This window comes from Artemia franciscana, chromosome 1 (assembly GCF_032884065.1).
Source record: "Artemia franciscana chromosome 1, ASM3288406v1, whole genome shotgun sequence".
Lineage (NCBI taxonomy): Eukaryota > Metazoa > Arthropoda > Branchiopoda > Anostraca > Artemiidae > Artemia > Artemia franciscana.
In genome coordinates, this window is record NC_088863.1 from 44370075 (window position 1) to 44390392 (window position 20318).

The 20318-nt window shown below is 35.1% G+C and overlaps 1 protein-coding gene across 7 annotated transcripts in view; it reads right to left on the bottom strand.

Moving 5' to 3' along the window:
- LOC136030175 (kelch-like ECH-associated protein 1) overlaps positions 1 to 20318 on the bottom strand; it is a 103351-nt gene that overhangs the window by 74181 nt on the left and 8852 nt on the right. For 2 of the 7 annotated variants that reach the window (XM_065708933.1, XM_065708925.1), the window contains exon 1: positions 3970 to 4080. The exons of 2 other annotated variants lie outside the window; for them this stretch is intronic. The gene's annotated coding sequence lies outside the window, so the exon portion shown is untranslated. Of the gene's footprint in view, positions 1 to 862; positions 882 to 3969; positions 4095 to 20318 lie in introns of those variants that run through there. 3 more of the 7 variants (XM_065708917.1, XM_065708970.1, XM_065708960.1) reach the window with 3 other exon arrangements.

Here is a 20318-nt window from a genome sequence, read left to right on the forward strand (position 1 = left end):
TTTCTTTTCTTTTGAGGGGGGATGGGCTTGCACTTTTTTCCTTTTTTTGACTATGTGATAATTGGGTTACAAGAAAAACTTACTGGTGAAAGGCATACTATGAAAGGCAGGCTACTGTAAGTAGCCTGCTAATTATTTCAAACCTTGAAGAAACATATACAAATAAAATATACACATAATCATACAGATTTTATGGAATCTTCTTTAAAATTAACTTTAAGAAACAACTGTTGATGAGAAATAATCCCCCCCCCCCAACAAAAAAAAAAATAATAATAAATTAAAAATCCACATAATCAGCAGACTTTATAGATTTGCTTATTGATACATCTAGCCCAATTAAAAAGGGAGAATATTTTTAACTTGTAATTAGCATATTTTAAAACAGCACAAGGTCCAAAGAAGTTGTATGCTCATCTTTAGCTACTAGATTAATTGAAAAATGGAAGTTTCCCAAATGCCTTGCTTTTCTGGTTGATCAAATGAAAAAAAAAAAAAGTTTTTCCACCTGAAAGTAAGGATCAACACCAAAAGTTAAAACAAATGGAAATTATTACATATATAAGGGGGTTACATGACAGTTTTCATTTTTGTTCCAATTATTTAAGAATGACTCCCAAAACACAAGGGTTGTTTAATTAGAACAATAAGCATTTTTAAAAGTTCTAAAAAAAAGAGTGAGATACTCCCACATTTATATAATAATTTGTTTTAAGTTTTAATCTTGCTCCTTACTTTCAGTTGAAAAAAAACTTGTTTTTTTATTTAATTTCTGATTCTTTCATGCAACTTCAATCAATTACAGATAGAGAATGAGTCAAGAATGCAGAAAATATCTTATAATAAAGAACCCATGACCTACCTCTAAATTCAGTTAACAGAGGAATATAAAATTAGGGCTAAACATCATCTGAAAGGTTGTGTGCACCAGCAATGGCTCTGAAGGATCTTTATCTCTCTCTTTTTCTGTCTTATATGGACCATCAAAAGGAAGTGGAGTGCATTGTCAGAAAAGATAGCACGATATTTGGAAAAGCACAATATGAGGATTTAATAGTACTACATTTAGTTTATTTGCATGCTTTCTTTAGAAGAGGTCAACCATTAAACTAATACTGCTCTATAATTAGCCACTTTAGAGAGGAAAGGGTTATAATGCAATTGTAACAGCAGTGATATAATACTTGGAAAGAACACTGAATGGGAGCCCAAATGATATATACTATATAGTGTAAGATAAATATTTTTAGAGTTGGGACCCTTCTGAGGGAAACATGCTAAACACCTTTAAGTCATGCCCTTACCTTTCTTATTTTATATTACTTCTAAACATCAAGTTCACCTTTCTGACAAAACACCCCCCCCCCTGATGGGCTAATATATAGCCTTAACAAAATATTTCCCTTTTTATTGGCATCATACATCCTAGGTCCTTTGTTGAAACAGTTACAAACTGATTTTTGTGACATTACTGCTAAAATTACTTTTTTTTTCTCTCACTCTAACTGATGCAGATGTTTTTTTCACTTTTTTTGTCATATAATTCTGTTAGCTTATATTTACCCTAATAAAAAAAAATCAGCCAGTAAAATAATGGTGGATCATGTCACATTTGCCTGAGTTAATTTCTTATAGACTGGCTGAAATCAATTGGGAGCCCCTTCCCCTCATACATGACACTTCTGATGAAACCATCAGAAGAGGATTGGGATGCATTGCCAGAAAATTGACAAAACTTTTGGGAAATATCATGAAATAAGGAATCTAATGGTACAACTTTCATTTATTTAGCATGTTTTCTTTTGAAAAAGTCATTTTGACAATACACCCCCCCCCCAGATGGTACTATATATAACCCTAACAAAATGTTTCTCTGTTATTGACTGTCATCATACATCCTAGGTCCTTTGTTGAAACGGGCTTTCTGCAGTCCTGACTGATGCAATCTAGGTTCGTCTAGGATTATTAGCAATATTTACTGAATAGCCTAGGCATATTATTTGAAATCATTTTAAAAAGTTGATAACAGTGGAAGGAAACAATAATAACTTGATCAACACATGCTGCATATTAGTCTAAAAAGTAAAATTTAACAGTATAGTTTTCTTTTAGCTCTTTTATAAGCCTATATTGTCTATATTATAGTCTATATGGGACCACAAGATGTCAATAGTCAAAATGTTTGGGGGGGGCAATACATTTTACTCACTGCTTGATTATTTGTACTAAGGGGTTTTGGTGATCTACTGCTATTCAAATTGCTTATTTTTTATGTTTTAACTGAGACTGAACTTATTTCTTATACTTCTATTAGCTTATTTACCCTAAAAAAAATGAGGCATCTGTCATCTCCACCACACATGATATGGTAAAATTCTGGACAAGGTACTTCTGCTATCTTGGAAAGTAGTTATATAGGAGAAATGACATTTTCAGGGATGGATCTACAGACTGAAGTATGTTCTGGGGAGGTATTTTGAAGTACCACCTCTACTCCTTAACTCTCTAGGTGGCAGTTAATGACTTTTGATGACCTTTAAAAATCTTTGTGTTGTAAAAGTGAAACCTTGCAACATAGATCTTCTGCTTAAATGAAGTACAAGAAAAGTGTTTTCAACTTCATAACTTTGTTCAATCCTAATGTATGAGGTTTCAAAGATCTGTAAGTACATTTCCTAAATTTAGAAAAAAAAACTGAGAAAAAGAAACAGAAAATTAAAGTAAATAACTATGTTGTTTTATTATAAATTTTCATAGGTATAAATCTGTCAAGTAGGCAGATTACATAGAAATCAGAAGAAGGTTAATCATAGTAGCTTGGCAATAGACTACCTTCCCAGAGTATATTTTTTGCCCTGGATTGATTATCCAGTAACATCTAGAATGATGCCCCTGAAGGGACCTTTGGAGGTAGATTTGGTAAAATTGGTGCAAACAATATTACTGGCTTTCATATAAAGTGAATATACCACTTAATGCCTTTTTATGCTCTTTACAAATATAATAATTGCTTCTACCGCAAATTCAGATTTAAGCACTTTTTGACCTCTTAAAAATGACCTATATATGGGGTCATTACAAATCTGTAATAGTTTAGAAACAAATTTGGGCTATATATTTGTACATCAGGGGGGTGGGGTAAAGCATAGCATATATTAAATATGTAAACTAACCATTGCTGGGTTTTTTTTTTTTTTGTGTGTGTGAGTGTTTGTGCACATTGAATTTTAATGAGAAGAGAAATCACCAGTGCAACAGCACAAACACATAAAAAACAGCAATGGTTACTTTATGTATTTAATATATGCTATGCTTTACCCCCATCCCACCCCCTGATGTGCAAATATATATTCCAAATTTGTTTCTAAACTATTACAGATTTGTAATGACCCCATATGTAGCCCAGGTCATTTTTAACAGGACAAAAAGTGCTTAAATCTGAATTTGTGGTAGGCCTAGAAGTGATTATTATATTTGTAAACAGCATTAAAAAGGCATCGAGTGGTATATTCCCTTTATATGAAAGCCAGTAATACTTTTTGCACCAATTTTACCATAGATTTGGCTGCATTGTCAGAAAATTAATCAAAATATTTGGAAATAGCATAAATAAGGAATCTAATGTCACAATTTTGATATCTTTATGTTATTTTCCCCAGAAGATCCCAGAACAAACCAAACCTAATCTCAAATGCAGCTGTGACTGAAATTTTTTGACTCATTCTTTTACACCCATATAGACATACTGGATCCTTCAGACCTAGGCTAATCTGGATTAAAGAGGTCGAAATTTATACATTACGACTATAAGAATCTGATCAGTGTTACGATTTATAAATTAACTAAAAGAGCTAATTATCAATTATAATAATCAATGAATCCTGAGAAACCCAGGCCTATTTAAACTACAACAATCAAGCTGCTCAAACAATTTTGCTATTGGACAATCATTTTCCATTTCTAACTTACCTGCAGCAACACCTAAACTTAGAAAGCCAAGTTGTCGGCTATGTCTTGACATTAATTTTAAATCACACCTTTTAAAGTTGATTGTTATTACCTAAATCTTTTCTTCCTCATATTGTAGGAATTGGCCGATAGGATAGGGGATATTCCAACAACTCAGCTGTCCTGCACAACTGACAAAACAGCATGGGCGCCCATAAGGGGCAAGGGACGCCAACCCTCCCTGGCTGAATAACATGTTTTGATAGTTTTGTTTTACAACATTGGAAGTGACAATTGGATCAGGTAAGCCCTCCCTAAAATTCAGCTTGTGGGCGCCTTTGCAAAATAGTAAACAACTTTCCGAAAAAAACTAATACAGCGCTTTGAATTATTCAGATTGTAATCCCCAAGTGTTTTGTCAAGCATAATTACACGTTTTTAGTAGCCTTTGCCCCAGAGAGTCCCAAATTTTTTTCTCATAAACACTTTACAAATTTTGCTGGTTCTGGTGGACCCTCTTCAAGTTTTTCCCATATTCCCAAAATTCAAAAGAAAAATAATACGATTAGATCTAACCACAAAAATTGTTTTTGCTTCTCAGTCTCAATTAAATAAAAACACAAGTTTTCTCAACTGAAAGTAAGGAGCAAGATGAAAATTTAAAACGAAAAAAAATTATTGCTTATATAAAGCGGATTGCCTCATCCTCGACACTTTGCTCTTTATGCTAAAATTTTTTAGAGTACTTTCAAAAAACGAATTATTATTCGAATTAACGACCCTTGTATTTCAGGAGTCATTTTTATAGAATTAGGACAAAACTTAAACTTTAGTGTAAGGACTGAGGTGTTGAAAAAGGGGCAACTCCCTTCATTTGCGTAATGATTTTATTCGTTTTAAGTTTTAATGTTGCTCATTATTTTCAGTTAAAGATTCTTTTTGGAATTAAATTTCTGATCATTTTTTAAATAATACCATGAACTCTGACCACACCTCCACAGAGAAATCCCCCTTTCCACGGAAATATCATCTAGATCATTCAATCCCTGTGAAAACTTATCCCGGATAATCACCCTTTACAATTCCACGAGTAAAATTGAGACGGAAAAGAGAAAACAAGCCATATAAAAAACAAATCTGTACAGGAACTCCCTGACAATTTCACCCCCTTATAACTTGCCTCCTCATGGAAAATTCCCTCAAGGAAAATTCTCCCATGGAAAAACATAAGAAAATTCGTCCCCCACCCAAGAATGTATGCATACTTTCCCCAATAATAAACACTTTCCGTAAGCAATGGATAGATTTTGTATCTTGAAGACCTTTCTCCTGGGGCTGTGGAGAGGGGATTTATGTTATATCCAAAGAAATAGTCAAGTAGGCCTTTCAACTATGATGAACAAAATGGCTATTTCAAATTTTAATTAGACAATGTTGGGGGGAAAGGAGCGGGAGAGGGGTAGTTGCCCTTCAATCTTTTTCGTTACTTGAAAAGGGCACTAGAACTTTTAATTTCTGTCTGAGCCGTAAAAGATCCGTCTCAAGATTTCTTAGTACCTATGGGTCATTACGATCACCCCTGGAAAAAAAAATACGCATCCGTGACATTTCTTCTGGCAATAAGAATACAAAATTGCACGTTTTCGCAGATAAGAGCTTCAAACATGATGCGATTTTCATGAAGATTCTATGACTATTAGGGGTGTTTCCCTTTTTTCGAAAATCAGGGAAATTTCCTCAGGCTCGTAGCCCTTAATAACTAAATAACTAAAGTATTACTACTAAAATTAATGAAACTTATATATTTAAAATCAGCTTAATAAGCCGATTCTTTTGATGTTTCTATTGGTATCAAAATTTTGAAGTCATCTGATTCTGATGTCATCATGCAGGGTAATTAAATGTTGAAAGTATATCTAAACACTGTCAACAAGGCAGTCTGCCTGTGACAAGTTCGAAAATCGAGAAAATTCATGTTAACTAATAATTTTGCTTCATAAAATTTCGATTTTCCAAGAAAAGATGAAATTACACCAATTTTTTATGATTGAGGCTGCTCCCTTGTAATTGAAGCTAACGCCGTTAAATTATCTGAAACAAACTGCTGAATGATAATGTGTACTTTTATATTGATCCGGTTGCCTTTTGAATCTGGATCTTTACTTTTTAAAAACTCTAGAACTGATTCAATAATAGAGTAATTTTTTTTTAACTTGCATCTTTCGACAGATAGATCATTAGTGTCTGTGAGGGCAATCATTGGAAATCCTTATTATTTTCATCGCACAGTTGTGCTAATAAAGACGTATCCAACGCATTGCTTCTTATTTTGTTGACTACACCAATCAAACAGTTCTTTGTAACGAACTGTAAATAAGGAGCGACTCGGCCCAACAGTAATCGAATCTCTAAAAATCGAAATTTTGATAAACAATAGATACATTAATAAAATGTTTTTATACTGATTCCAAACATAAGATTCATTAAGTTTAATTAGACCCATTGAAAACCACAAACCTGATAAAATTTGCCTGATTTTCGAGAAAGGAGCTATATTCCCCCCAAAAACCAAGCGACGTTAATCATAATCACCACCATCAGATAAACTCAGCATATCAACGAACCCTACCACAGAGGTCTCAAGATCGTATTTACAAAAATGTGGAATTTTGTATTATTTGGCAAAAGAAAGATCACGGATGCTTCTTTATTAATTCATTTTTTCCATGGGTGTTAATATCAAAAAAATTGTCCTAGAAGAGCAGATGAGAACTTATTTCAACAGATATCAACAGTCCTGATGCCCTTTTTCACTGACGAAAAGACTGGGGGAGCCTTGCCCCCTCCCGCATTTTTTATTTCTCAAAGACTACTAATCAAAATTTTAAGATACCCATTTGATTCAGGATAGCTGAAAGGTTCAAAAACTGTGCCTTTGGGATGACGAGACCCCACATAGTCCTTGGGGAAAAGGCTGTAAGCTACAGAATTCGCCCATTGTTCGTATATAGTAGGCTAATGGTTTTTGGGAATCCACGGAAATTTTGTTGAGTCATATTTTGCAGTAAATGGGTTTTCATGGGTTGAATTTTTGTGGGGTAGGGGTTTCCGGGGAAAGTTTTACACGGAGGTAGGGTATTTCCTTGTGTGGTTTGAAAAACGGTCAGAAACCAAATAAAAAAGAACATTTTCCTTATATAAGGAATGAAACTATTTCAACAATTTTTTGTATATGATGGGGACTACTCCTTCCTCAGCCCTTGCTATTTACGCTTAACAGTACAAAGTTCGACTTTTCTCTTCAATTATTTAAGAAAGGCTGTTCAAACACAACTTGAATCTAACGCTTGAAATGACAAGAAACAAAACTGAAACAAAAACTAAAATTCAAGCACAAGTTGAATTTGAATGAGATGTATTTGTAATGAGCTTTCAGACTTTAGTGTAAAGATCGAAGGTTGAGGAATGGGCAGTCCTTCTAATATACGGAACAATTTCTGTTCGTTTTAAGTTTTAATGTTGCTCCTTACTTTCAGTTGAAATTTTTTTTTATCTTTGATTAGTTGTAAATTGAAGTGGTTTGTGCAATTGATACTTCAGATTTTCCACTGCTAGGTGTTGTTGCTAAATGACTCGCTGAATTACCGTTACCGTTTTTACGAGTATATTACAATAAGCAGTTTTAAGAAGCAGAAGGATCAGCAAAGAAGACATGGAGCCTAATAGATGAATGCCTGAAGAAAACATACTTACACATTTCCTGAGACACTGAGACGCAAGACGAAAAACTGTCAATATAGCAACAAGAATTACCCGACGCGCTCTGCCGACGGATTGCTGACCATCTCACTTCCAAAAAGAAACTGACTTGCGGTCGGTAGAATATTCCTATCACTTCAAGGAGGAGGAGTAAGTGAGTGGCGTCACAAAACCTATTCAGTCAGTATTTTTCGAATTATTTGTTGTTGCCATGCAAAAATGTCCACCTTAAACAAATGTCTAGGTAGTGTTCAAAAGCAAACTCACAACACCATTTTGTTTTGTTTCAATTAGTATGTCAATCAATTGAGTAAATGCATCTGGCCCGCAACGTAAAAGTTACATACAATATTCCAAAGATGGAGACTCATTTTTCATTATATCGTCAAGCATTCTTTGAGAGAATATTTTCTTTTGAATAGGTGAATCTTGAAAAGGATCATTTAGAATCAAACATTTTCCAAAGTCACTAGATTCCGCATGATTTTTTGTTTCTCTAATCCAACTAATTTTAATCTTAACACTCTCAATGTCGATCATAGAATTAACAAAGAAGGAAGACTCTTTCTACCTTCTCATCGCCAGTTAAATATCCAACAAGAAAAACGTTTGAAATAGAATTGTAAGAAAGTCACTTCTTTACATAGAGTCAGATCATTGTCCTCAATATATTCCATTTATGCATTTAATCCTTCTTGTAATCTTTGTATATATATTATATTCACTTTTTCTAAAAAACATAACTGTTCTTCCAACTTGAATTTGCTCAATGATATTGCATATCTTGCAGACATATCGTCCCATTCTAGGGTTAGCCGACAACCAAGGGTGCCGGCAGAAAAATTTTAGGGGGGAGGGGGCAGACGCCAAAAAAGCAGTTATGGTTGGGCGACAGGGAATATATTTCAAGATATTTTTTCGTAAGAATAAGTTTTTTAATTAAAAAAACAACAATTAAATTGCATGCAAAAGGAAATATAATATATTAAATTTTAAACGATAAGGAAACCTGGTAGTAAGAACTTAAAAAACAACAATTAAATTGCATGCAAAATGAAATAAAATACATTAAATTTCAAACGACAAGGAAACAGCAGTGTCGTAAAAACCAGGCTCTCTTATTATTCCAACAATTGAAGCGTAGACTCGGTTCTTCCTCCCAAAACAACTTAAAATGAAAAAAATTTAAATTCAAGCACAAGTTGAATTTGAATAAGATGTATTTGTAATGAGCTTTAAGACTTTAGTGTAAAGATCGAAGGTTGAGGAATAGGCAGTCCTTCTCATATACGGAACAATTTCTATTCGTTTTAAGTTGTAATGTTGCTCCTTACTTTCAGTTGAAAAATAACTTTTTTATATTTGTATAAATTTAAGTGATTTGTGCAATTGATGCTTCAGATTTCCCGCTGCTAGGTGTTGTTGCTGGATGACTCGCTGAATTACTGTTACTGTTTTTACGAGCATATTAAAATAAGCAGTTTTAAGAAGCAGAAGGATCAGCAAAGAAGACATGGAGCCTAATAGATGAATGCCTGAAGAAAACATACTAACACATTTCCTGAGACCATGAGACGCAAGACGAAACACTTTCAATATAGCAACAAGAATTACCCGACGCGCTCAACGAATTTTTGTATGTATTGGAGAAACAGCTGTGGAGGAAGCGATGACCGGTGAACGATCGTTACGCATGATTTCCAAAAGTACCTATCTTATCGACCAAAAGATGTGTCTTTCATGCACTACTATATTTTATTTTTTATTGTTTTAGCTATTCTTGCAGTGCATTTCACGGCATTTATGTAGTCAATCCTCGACTGAACGACGTTCCAGTTGAAAATACTCTCTTCTACCCTTATAATACAGATTTCAGTGCCCTAGGACTAATGTGCTTTAAAAACGTTTGTGAATTTGTTTAGTAACAAACTTGTAGGTACAATAAAAGTCTTCATTCTTTAGATTTCTTCTTCCACGAGTAGGTTTCCATCGACAATGATAAGTGGCGGCAACTCGTCAAGATTCAGCTTGTACTCATCTTGGCATGCAAAGTCAGGGTTACATTTTCCCCAATATATTGTAACTACATTTTTATTTTATCTCCTTGTAAAGTCAATAATACAATTCAGATTCATGCTATAAAATTAACATGTTTCAATTTGTCTATTTGAATCAGTGTCACACACGATGTTCTCATACGAAGAATCACTTTCTGTAACAGCCAAATGAAAATCACCAGGTTTATAATAATAACAGCAATTATCTTCACAGCAGTGTCGTAAAAACCAGGCTCTCTTATTATTCCAGCAATTGAAGTTTAGACTCGGTTCTTCCTCCCAAAATAACTTAAAACAACAACGCTACCAGTCTCTTAAAAATAAACTGAAATCACGGTTAGGGTTGTTTCCAATCATACCAGTGTAAGTGTTTATCTATTGTTCACATTCATCATAGTGATAATTGGAGCATAAGAAACCTCTTGTGTGAGAGTCACAAACATCTTCAAGACAGGAATTCCAGTTTTTAATTTGCATTACATATCCTCTATGCAATTTACATGGATTGCTGACTGTCTCACTTCCAAAAAGAAACTGACTTGCGGTCGGTAGAATGTTCCTATTACTTCTAGGAGGAGGAGTAATGGAGTTGCGTCACAAAACCTATTCAGTCAGTATTTCTCGAGTTATTTGTTGTTGCCATGCAAAAATATTCACCTTAAACATATGTTAGGTAGTGTTCAAAAGCAAACTCACAACATCATTTTGTTTTGTTTCAATTAGTATGTCAATCAATTGAGTAAATTCATCTGGTCTGCAAAGTAAAAGTTACATACAATATTCCAAAGATGGAGACTCATTTTTCATTATATCGTCAAGCATTCTTTGAGAGAATATTTTCCTTTGAATAGGTGACTCTTGAAAAGAATCATTTAGAATCAAACATTTTCCAAAGTCCGATTCCAGATTTTCCAGATTCCGCATGATTTTTTGTCTGTCCACTACAACTAATTTTAATCTTGACACTCACTGTCGATTATAGAATTAACAAAGAAGAAAGACTCTTTCTACCTTCTCATCGTCATTAAAATATCCAACAAGAAAAATATTTGAAATAGAATTGTAAGAAAGTCACTTCTTTACATATTGATTCAGATCATTGTCCTCAATATATTCTATTTATGCATTTAATCCATCTTGTAATCTCTGTATATGCATTATATTCACTTTTCCTACAAAACATAAGTGTTCTTCCCACTTGCATTTCCTCAATGATATTGCATATCTTGCAGACATATCGTCCCATTCTAGGGTTAGCCGACAACCAAGGGTGCCGGCAGAAAATTTTTAGGGGGAAGGGGGAAGACGCCAAAAAAGCAGTTATGGTTGGGCGACAGGGAATATATTTCAAGATTTTTTTTCTCGTAAGAATAAGTTGTTTTTTTTAAACTTAAAAAAACAACAATTAAATTGCATGCAAAATGAAATAAAATACATTAAATTTTAAACGACAAGGAAACCTTATTTAATTTAATCAAAAATATATTTAATTATTATACATTTAATCACACGAAAATTACAGAAAGATTTATAGCATTAGCAGATTATAACAGATGTAGACTTGTCTTTATGCAATTTCCTACGCCTTAAAATAGTTTACAGAAGGAGTAGATATACTAAAAAATCATCCTGCCTGCATATATACCCCGTTTTTATTTTATAACGGACACGTAAAATGTAGCTTTTTCGTAACAGGACAATTCTACCCCTCAAACTTAAATCTCTTGTATATTAAGCCATTAAAAAAAAGAATAGCGAAAGAAAACAGATTTCAAACCTAACTATCCGGCTGTCAGTTTGACCATCTTTCTTTTTATAGTCCTATTTAATTAAATAAAATGAAAGGGCTCAAAAAAATTTCGTCACCAGAGAAATTTACCAAACAATTTGTGATGAAAAAAAACTGGAAGCAAAAAGTGACTTGGGCCAATATTCACCAAAAGCTTAAAATTAAATTCTCATGACATTTTTTTGGAAAATAGGGGAAAACACCCCCTAAATGTCATAGGATCTTAACGAAAATCACACCATCGCATTCAGCGTATCAGAGAACCCTATAGAAAAAATTTCAAGGTCCAATCTACAAAAATGTGGAATTTCGTATTTTTTGCCAGAAGACAGATCACGGGTGCGTGTTAATTTGTTTGCTTTTTTCCCAGGGGTCATCGTATTGACCAAGTGGTCCTAGAGTTTTTCAAGAGGGCTCATTCTAACGGAAATGAAAAGTTCTAGTGCCCTATTTAAGTGACCGAAAAAATTGGAGGGCACCTAGGCCCCCTCCCACGCTCATTTTTTTCCCAAAGTCAACGGATCAAAATTTTGAGATAGCCATTTTGTTCCGCATAGTTGAAAACCATAATAACTATGCCTTTGGGGATGAATTACTCCCCCACAGTCCCTGGGGGAGGTGCTGCAAGTTACAAACTTTGACCAATGTTTACATATAGTAATGGTTATTGGGAAGTGTACCGACGTTTTCTTAAGGATTTTTTTGGTTTAAGTGTGGGATTGAGGGAAGGGGGCTATGTGGGAGGATCTTTCCTTGGAGGAATATTTCATGGAGGAAGAGAAATTCAATGAAAAGGTTGCAGGGTTTTCTAGCATTACTATTAAAAAAAATGAAAATATAAACATGAAAAAGTTTTTGTGTTGCGAGAGCAACACTTTGGTTTTTTCCCGTTTTTTTCCTATGCCGCCGATGTCGGCTTATTCCTGTAAACTGATAGGGGTCTAACCTGTGCGGTTTTTACGGAAAGTGTGGACCTCAGGCTGGATTGATGAATATGACATTACATTTTGGAAAGCTCCACAGAACTCTTGCCTGGGGCCAAAAAGTTTGACTCTTTGCCACAATCCTACTTTTTAAAACAATTAAAAACTTTAGCGTAAAGAGCGAGGGATTGCGGAGGGGACAACCCATTTCATATACTGAGTAATTGAGCTCCCTTCCAATTATCTTGGACCTTCGGATTGATACAATCATTTTTTGGAAAAAAAACATGCAACGACGACTCAAATTTGACTCTTAAAGTTTGACTCTTTCTCTCATCTCTTATTTTCAAAACAGTAAAAAAAAACCCTAGCGTAAAGAGCGGGGCGTTGATGAGGAAGCAGCCCCTTTCATATACGAAGTAATTTCTGTTCGTTGTAAGTTTTAATGTCGCTCCTTACTTTCAGCTAAAAAAAAACTTGTTTTTTTAAATATAATTTCTGAACGTTTTTGAATCAATGCATGTTTTGATTTTGGCTGTCCGCAGATAAATAATTAAAACGAAATTTGCATATATATTTTTTTTGTTGCTAAATGGCTTTCTCATAATTTGATCGAATGATTTTGAGTAAAAAAGAGCAGGGGAGGAAGCCTAGTTGCCCTCCAATTTTTTGGTTAATTAAAAAGGCAACTAGAACTTCTAATTTTTTACGAATCTTTTTATTAGTAAAGATATACATAACTTATAAATTAGCTTACGTAAAGAACTTTTGTATTCTCATGTTTTTATTACATATATGAGGGTGTTTGCCCCCTCGTCAGTACCTCGCTCTTTACACTAAAGCTTAAATTTTGTCCCAATTCATTAAGAATGACCCCTGAATCACAAAAGCCGTAGAATAAATAGTTGAAATTGCTAAAAATACTTTAGATTAAAGAGCCAAGTATTTGGAGGAGGTGAGCCCCTCATATGTGTAATAATTTCTGTTCGTTTTAAGTTCTAATGCTGTTCCTTACTTCTACCTGAAAAAACTTTTTCATATTTTTTTTTTAATTTTTTTTAAATAATCCTAGTAAATCCTGCGCTGCCTTCATGGAAATTTTCTTCCCCCATGACAAATTCCTTTATGGAAAGTTCCCCCAGCATATTCCCTCTTCTCAACCCCTATCCCAACCAAAAAATCCTCCTGAAAACGCATGTACACTTCCCAATAACCATTACTATATGTAAGCACTGGTCAAAGTTTGTAACTTGTAGCCCCTCCCACGGGGACTGTGGGGAACTAAGTCGTCCCCAAAGACATAGTTATTAGGTTTTTCGACTACGCTGAATAAAATGGCTATCTCAGAATTTTGATCCATCGACTTTGGGAAAATAATTAGCGTGGGAGGGGGCCTAGGTGCCCTCCAATTTTTCGATCACTTAAAAAAGGCACTAGAACTTTTCATTTCCGTTAAAATGAGCCTTCTCGCAACATTCTAGGACAACTGGGTCGATACGATCACCCCTGGAAAAAAAACAAAAAGAAAACGAACAAACAAACAAATAAATACGCATCCGTGATCTGCCTTCTGGCAAAAAATACAAAATTCCACATTTTTGTATATAGGAGCTTGAAACTTCTACAGTAGGGTTCTCTGATACGCTGAATATGTTGGTGTGATTTTCGTAAGATTCTATGACATTTAGGGGGTGTTTCCCCCTATTTTCTAAAATAACGCAAATTTTCTCAGGCTCGTAACTTTTGATGGGCAAGACTAAACTCGATGAAACTTATATATTTAAAATCAGCATTAAAATTCGATTCTTTTGATGACAAAAGAAGTTTTTTAGAGTTTTGGTTACTATTGAGCCTGTTCGCTCCTTACTACAGCTCGTTACCACGAACTGTTTGATTCTGAGGTTAGTGTTGCCACCCGACCAAAATTCAGTTTACTAAATTTGGGATATTTTTTAACTAGATTTTACTAAATCTCCAAAAATGTTAGCGCGTTTCGCGCATTACAGTACGCAAAACATCATGGTTGCAGCGGTAGCGGCAATCTAGTAAAAAGGGAACAGCAGCCCATAGTAGCCAAAAGAAAAAACGCGTTTTGAAAAAAAAACTGCCTAGTGAAAAAAATTGCCATCTAACACTAATTCAGGAATATAAACTATTGAGAGATTCTTAATGTCTCATTCAAAATCTATTTTTCATATCTACGTGCTTTTTATTAATTTCGCCATCTGCAAATGCCATATGGAACTAAAATGACAGTTTTTGTACCATTTCTCAAGGGGTGGAACTAACAGGCTACCAGAACATCGTACTCAAAGTTTTATTTTGCTCATATAAAAGATATTGTTCATATCTACGTTCCTTCTATAAATTCCACCATCTGTAAGTTCCAAATGGCACTAAAACGGAACTTTTGGTGCCATGTTTCAAGTATATAAGCTGTTTCAATTGGATGTTTAATTGCTCATTTGAAAGTTATTGATCATATCTACGTGTTTTTTATAGCACTTGGCATTAACAAAGTGACATATAGCGATCGCAAATTCTGTCGGTCTGTCGGTCAGTCGGTCTGTCTGTCGGTCTGTCCCGGTTTTGATACTTTAGGCACTTCCAGGTAAGATAGGACAATGAAATTTGGCAGGCATATCACAGACCGAACCAGATTAAATTAAAAATAGTCGTTTTCCCGATTTGACCATCTGGAGAGGAGTGGGGGGCCGGTTAATTCGGAAAAATAGAAAAAATGAAGTACTTTTAACTTACGAACGGGAGATGGGATCTTAATGAAATTTGATGTTTGTAAGGATATCGTGTCTCAGAAATCTCATTTTAAATCTCGATTTAGATCTGGACCAGATCTGGACCAGATCTGATCTGGATCAGATCTGGATCAGATAGACCAGATCTGGAGACATTGGGGGGGGGGGGAATTTAAAATCTTGGAAAACGCTTAGAGTGGAGGGATCGGGATGAAACTTGGTGGTAAAAATAAGCAGAAGTCGTAGATACGTTATTGACATAACCGGAACGGATCTGCTCTGCATGGGGGAGTTGGGGGGAGGGTTAATTATGAAAAATTATAAAAAATGAGGTATTTTTAACTTACGAAGGAGTAATAGGATCTTAAAAAAAAAAATTCAAGTTTGGAAGGATGTCGTGTCCCAGAGCTCTTATTTTAAATCTCAATGGATCCGGTGACACTGGGGGAATTGAGGGGGAAGCCTGAAATCTTGGAAAACACTTAGAGTGGAGTGATCGGGATGAAACTTGGTGGTAAAAATAAGTACAAGTCCTAGATACGTGATTGACATAGTCAGAACGGATCCACTCTCTTTGGGGGAGTTTGGGGGGGGGGTGTTTATTCTGAAAATTAGAAAAATAACGTATTTTTAACCTACTAGTGGGTGATCGGATTTTGATGAATTTTGATATTTAGAAGGACCTCGTGACTCAGAGCTCTTATTTTAAATCCCGACCGGCATTAAGCCTCTGATTTTCTTTTTAAAGCAATCTATTGATTCTTAGAATTTTGCTAGAGCTCTTACCATATGAGCTCTTGGCTCTTGGCTCTTCCGACCTTGTCACAAGTGCCATATGAGCTCTTAGCTCTTGTTTTTTTTTTTTTTTTTTATCAATTCCACCATTCGTAAGTGCGATATAGCACTGAAAACATCACTCTTGGGGCCACTTCTTAAGTAGAAAAGCTCAGAAGTACAAAACAATTACTATTGTAATAGTTATATTCCAGAGCCCTTAACTGGAGGCTTACAAGAACCCCTCTCCCCCGTAAACTCCCCTCCCAGTCCCCTTAGTAAGTTTCATAAATCGTCTGCTCATCAGTAAGCTACTGAAACATTAGCAGGCTGTCACACCATCGTAGATAGATGTTTAACGGCTCAATTAAAAGCTATTACTTATACTTTCTAGGTTTTTACTATTTTTCAATGTTAACTAGTTTCTGGGGAGAATTGGCAATGAACTCTTTGTCGTGGTTGAAGCATTAGCTGCAATCTGGAAAAGAGCGAATCACGGCCCATAGTAACTAAAAGTCAAAAAACGCTAAAAAGGTCTTTTTTTCTTCTTTTTTCCAGGCCTAGCGGGTTACTAGACCATGATAGAGGAATAAAGAGCTCACTTGGTCGATACGATGACCCCTGGGGAAAAAACGAAAAAACAAACAAACAAATAAATAAACACGCACCCGTGATTTGTCTTCTGGCAAACAAATACGAAATCCACCATTTTTGTAGATTGGACCTTTAAATTTTTTCTATAGGGTTCTCTGATACGGTAAATGCGATGCTGGGATTTTCGTTAAGATCCTATGACTTTTAGGGGGTGTTTCCCCCTATTTTCCAAAATAAGGTAAATTTTCTCAGGCTCGTAACTTTTGATGACAAAGACTAAATTTGATGAAACTTATACATTTAAAATCAGCATAAAAATTCGATTCTTTTGATATATCTTTTAGCATCGAAATTCCGTTTTTTAGAGTTTCGTTTACTATTGAGCCGGGTCGCTCCTTACCACATTACAGTTCGTTACCACGAACTGTTTGATATGGGACTTATGTATGGTAAAATTGATAAAAAAAAAAGCACGAAGATATGGGGTTTAAATGAGTCTTCCTGGGATATGCTTTAAAAAATGAGCGCATCACATTTGCAAAAATAGTGGATTTTCTGAAAAGTAATCATAAGAAGGGACAAATCATGATTGTAAAAAAAAAGCTGGAATCGAACGCATGATAATCCAATTTGAAGTCCAGCGCTGTACTAACATAACCACGCCTATAATAATTTAATTTAATATATTGGTGCTTGTAGAACTTTAATTGCGTAGCTTATTAAGGGGTCCTGGAGGAGATATATGCAGAAGGTGTTCTCAAAAATCTCCAGTTAAGGGTTTGGACCATAATTATTACAATGATGCCGTTTTATGCTTCCGATATTTTCCACTTGCTTCTTGCTTGCCACTTGCTTCTCTCTCTCCCTCTCTCTCTCTGTGTCTCTGTCTGTCTCTCTCTGTCTCTCTCTCTCTCTCTGTCTCTCTCTCTCTCTCTGTCTCTCTCTCTCTCTGTCTCTCTCTCTCTCTCTGTCTCTCTCTCTCTCTCTGTCTCTCTCTCTCTCTCTGTCTCTCTCTCTCTCTCTCTCTCTCTCTCTCTCTCTCTCTCTCTCTCTCTCTCTCTCTCTCTTTTCTTTTATGCTGATTTTAAATATATAAGTTTCATCAAATTTAGTCTTTGTCATCAAAAGTTACGAGCCTGAGAAAATTTGCCTTATTTTGGGAAATAGGGGGAAACACCCCCTAAAAGTCATAGGATCTTAACGAAAATCACACCTTCGCATTCAGCGTATCAGAGAATCCTATAGAAAAAATTTCAAGGTCCAATCTACAAAAATGTGGGATTTCGTATTTTTTGCCAGAAGACAAATCACGGGAGCGTGTTTATTTGTTTGTTTGTTTTTTTGTTTTTTTCCCCCAGGGGTCATCGTATCGACCAAGTGGTCCTAGAGTGTTGCAAGAGGGCTCATTCTAACGAAAATGAAAAGTTCTAGTGCCCTTTTTAAGTGACCAAAAACATTGGAGGGCAACTAGGCCTCCTTCCCCACCCCTTATTTCTCAAAATCGTCTGATCAAAACTAAGAGAAAGCCATTTAGCCAAAAAAAGAATTAATATGCAAATTTCATTTTAATAATTTATGTACGGAGAGCCAAAATCAGACATGCATTAATTCAAAAACTTTCAGAAATTAAATAAAAAAACAAATTTTTTGAAATGAAAGTAAGGAGTGACATTAAAACTTAAAACGAACAGAAATTACTCCGTATATGGAAGAGGCTTTTCCTCCTCGACATCCCGCTCCTTGCACTAAAGTTTGATTCTTTCTCGCAACTCTACTTTTCAAAACAATAAAAAACTTTAGCGTAAAGAGCGGGGTGTCGAGGAGGAAAAGCCCCTTTCATATACGGAGTAATTTCTGTTCGTTTTAAGTTTTAATGTCGCTCCTTACTTTCATTTCAAAAAACTTGTTTTTTTTATATTTAATAGCACTAAAAACGGCACTTTTGGCGCCTGGCGCCACTCCTTAAGCGGAAGAGTTCGAAAGCATAAAACAATACCACTGCAATAATTATGGTCCAAAGCCCTTAACTGAAGGTTTACAAGAACCTCTCACATATACTCTCCCTCCAGACCCTCTTGGTAAGTTTTATAAATCGTCTACTCATCTCAAAAGTAAAAGATTAATGCGAAAACAAATTAACTGAAACTAAAAACTTTTTTACTAAAAATCTATGAAAAATTAAGCTTGAATGATCAACAGTTTTGAATTGAACCGTCAAACTTCACTCTGCGATGTAGCGTCTGTGCTAGTTATAACAGCGGTAATTGTTGAGAAGGGGTGTCCTTGCCCCCTTAGTTTTTTGCTCCTACCTAGGTTTTGAAAAACACATTTTTTTTTGTCATTTCACTAGAAAAGGCACTTTTTATTTGAAAAAGATGGGAGAAACAACTGAAAGTGGACTTTGTGGAAATGTGCTATCAAGTTAAATTTATAAAAAGTAATTTAGGCATAAATACAAACTTTTAAATGAGCCGTCTGACAGTGAAAATAAATCGCCGTCTGACACTGAATCAGGAATGGTAACTATTGTTTCGGTTAATCTTAAAAGAAAAGTTTATTGTGAAAAGAAATTTATGGTGATTTCGAAAAAGAGCCTGAAACCCCTTGAAAATGGCGTCAGTTCGAAATAAAAAGTGCAACATTGGATTCAGAATGGTCGAAAATTCTTAGTAGGACAATTACGGTCCTCCACCCTGAACACCAAGAAAAATCACTCTTTTGCATCCGGGTAGCACTCATGTGTCTCCTTTTTTCTCCTTTTTTTTTTCTCACCAGGGCTAGCGAATGACCAGGACATCATAGAGAGATTTTTAATGGCTCCTTTGAGCGGACATTACACTTGCTAGTCCCTTTTTTAAGTGAGGGGAAAGATTGGAGGGTAACTAACCTCCCCAAAGGCCCCTCTCCCCAAGGTTATCCAATCAAAATTTTGAGATAGCCGTTTTGTTCAAAATTGTCCAAAGGTCCAATCTATCTATGGTTTTCATGATGATATGACCCTTCATAGTCCCTGGGGAAAGGGCTGGACGCTGTGTCGTTATCGGGCGCGTCGACATCACGCATATCAGTAAAGGATATAGGTATATTAGGCGCATTGGTATTGCAGATATCTTAGACAGATTTTTAAAAGCCCATATAGAATGTATTGCTCGTATCTACGTCCTTCCTATAAATTACTTCGTATATGAAAGAGGCTGCTTCCTCATCAATGCCCCGCTCTTTACGCTAAAGTTCGACTCTGTCTCTCAATTCTTCTTTTTAAAACAGTAAAAAAATTTAGCGTAAAGAGCGGGGCGTTGATGAGGAAGCAGCCTCTTTCATATACGAAGTAATTTCTGTTCGTTTTAAGTTTTAATGTCGCTCCTTACTTTCAGTTAAAAAAACTTGTTTTTTTATTTAATTTCTGAACGTTTTTGAATCAATGCATGTTTTGATTTTGCCTCTCCGCAGAGGAATAATTAAAACGAAATTTGCATTTTTTTTTTGGCTAAATGGCTTTTTCATAATTTTAATCGAATGATTTTGAGAAAAAAAGAGCGGGGGAGGAAGCCTAGTTGCCCTCCGATTTTTTGGTTAATTAAAAAGGCAACTAGAACTTTTAATTTTTTACGAATATTTTTATTAGTAAAAGATTTACGTAACTTATAAATTAGCTTACGTAAAGAACTTTTGTATTCTCATATTTTTATTATATATATGAGGGGGTTCGCCCCCTTGT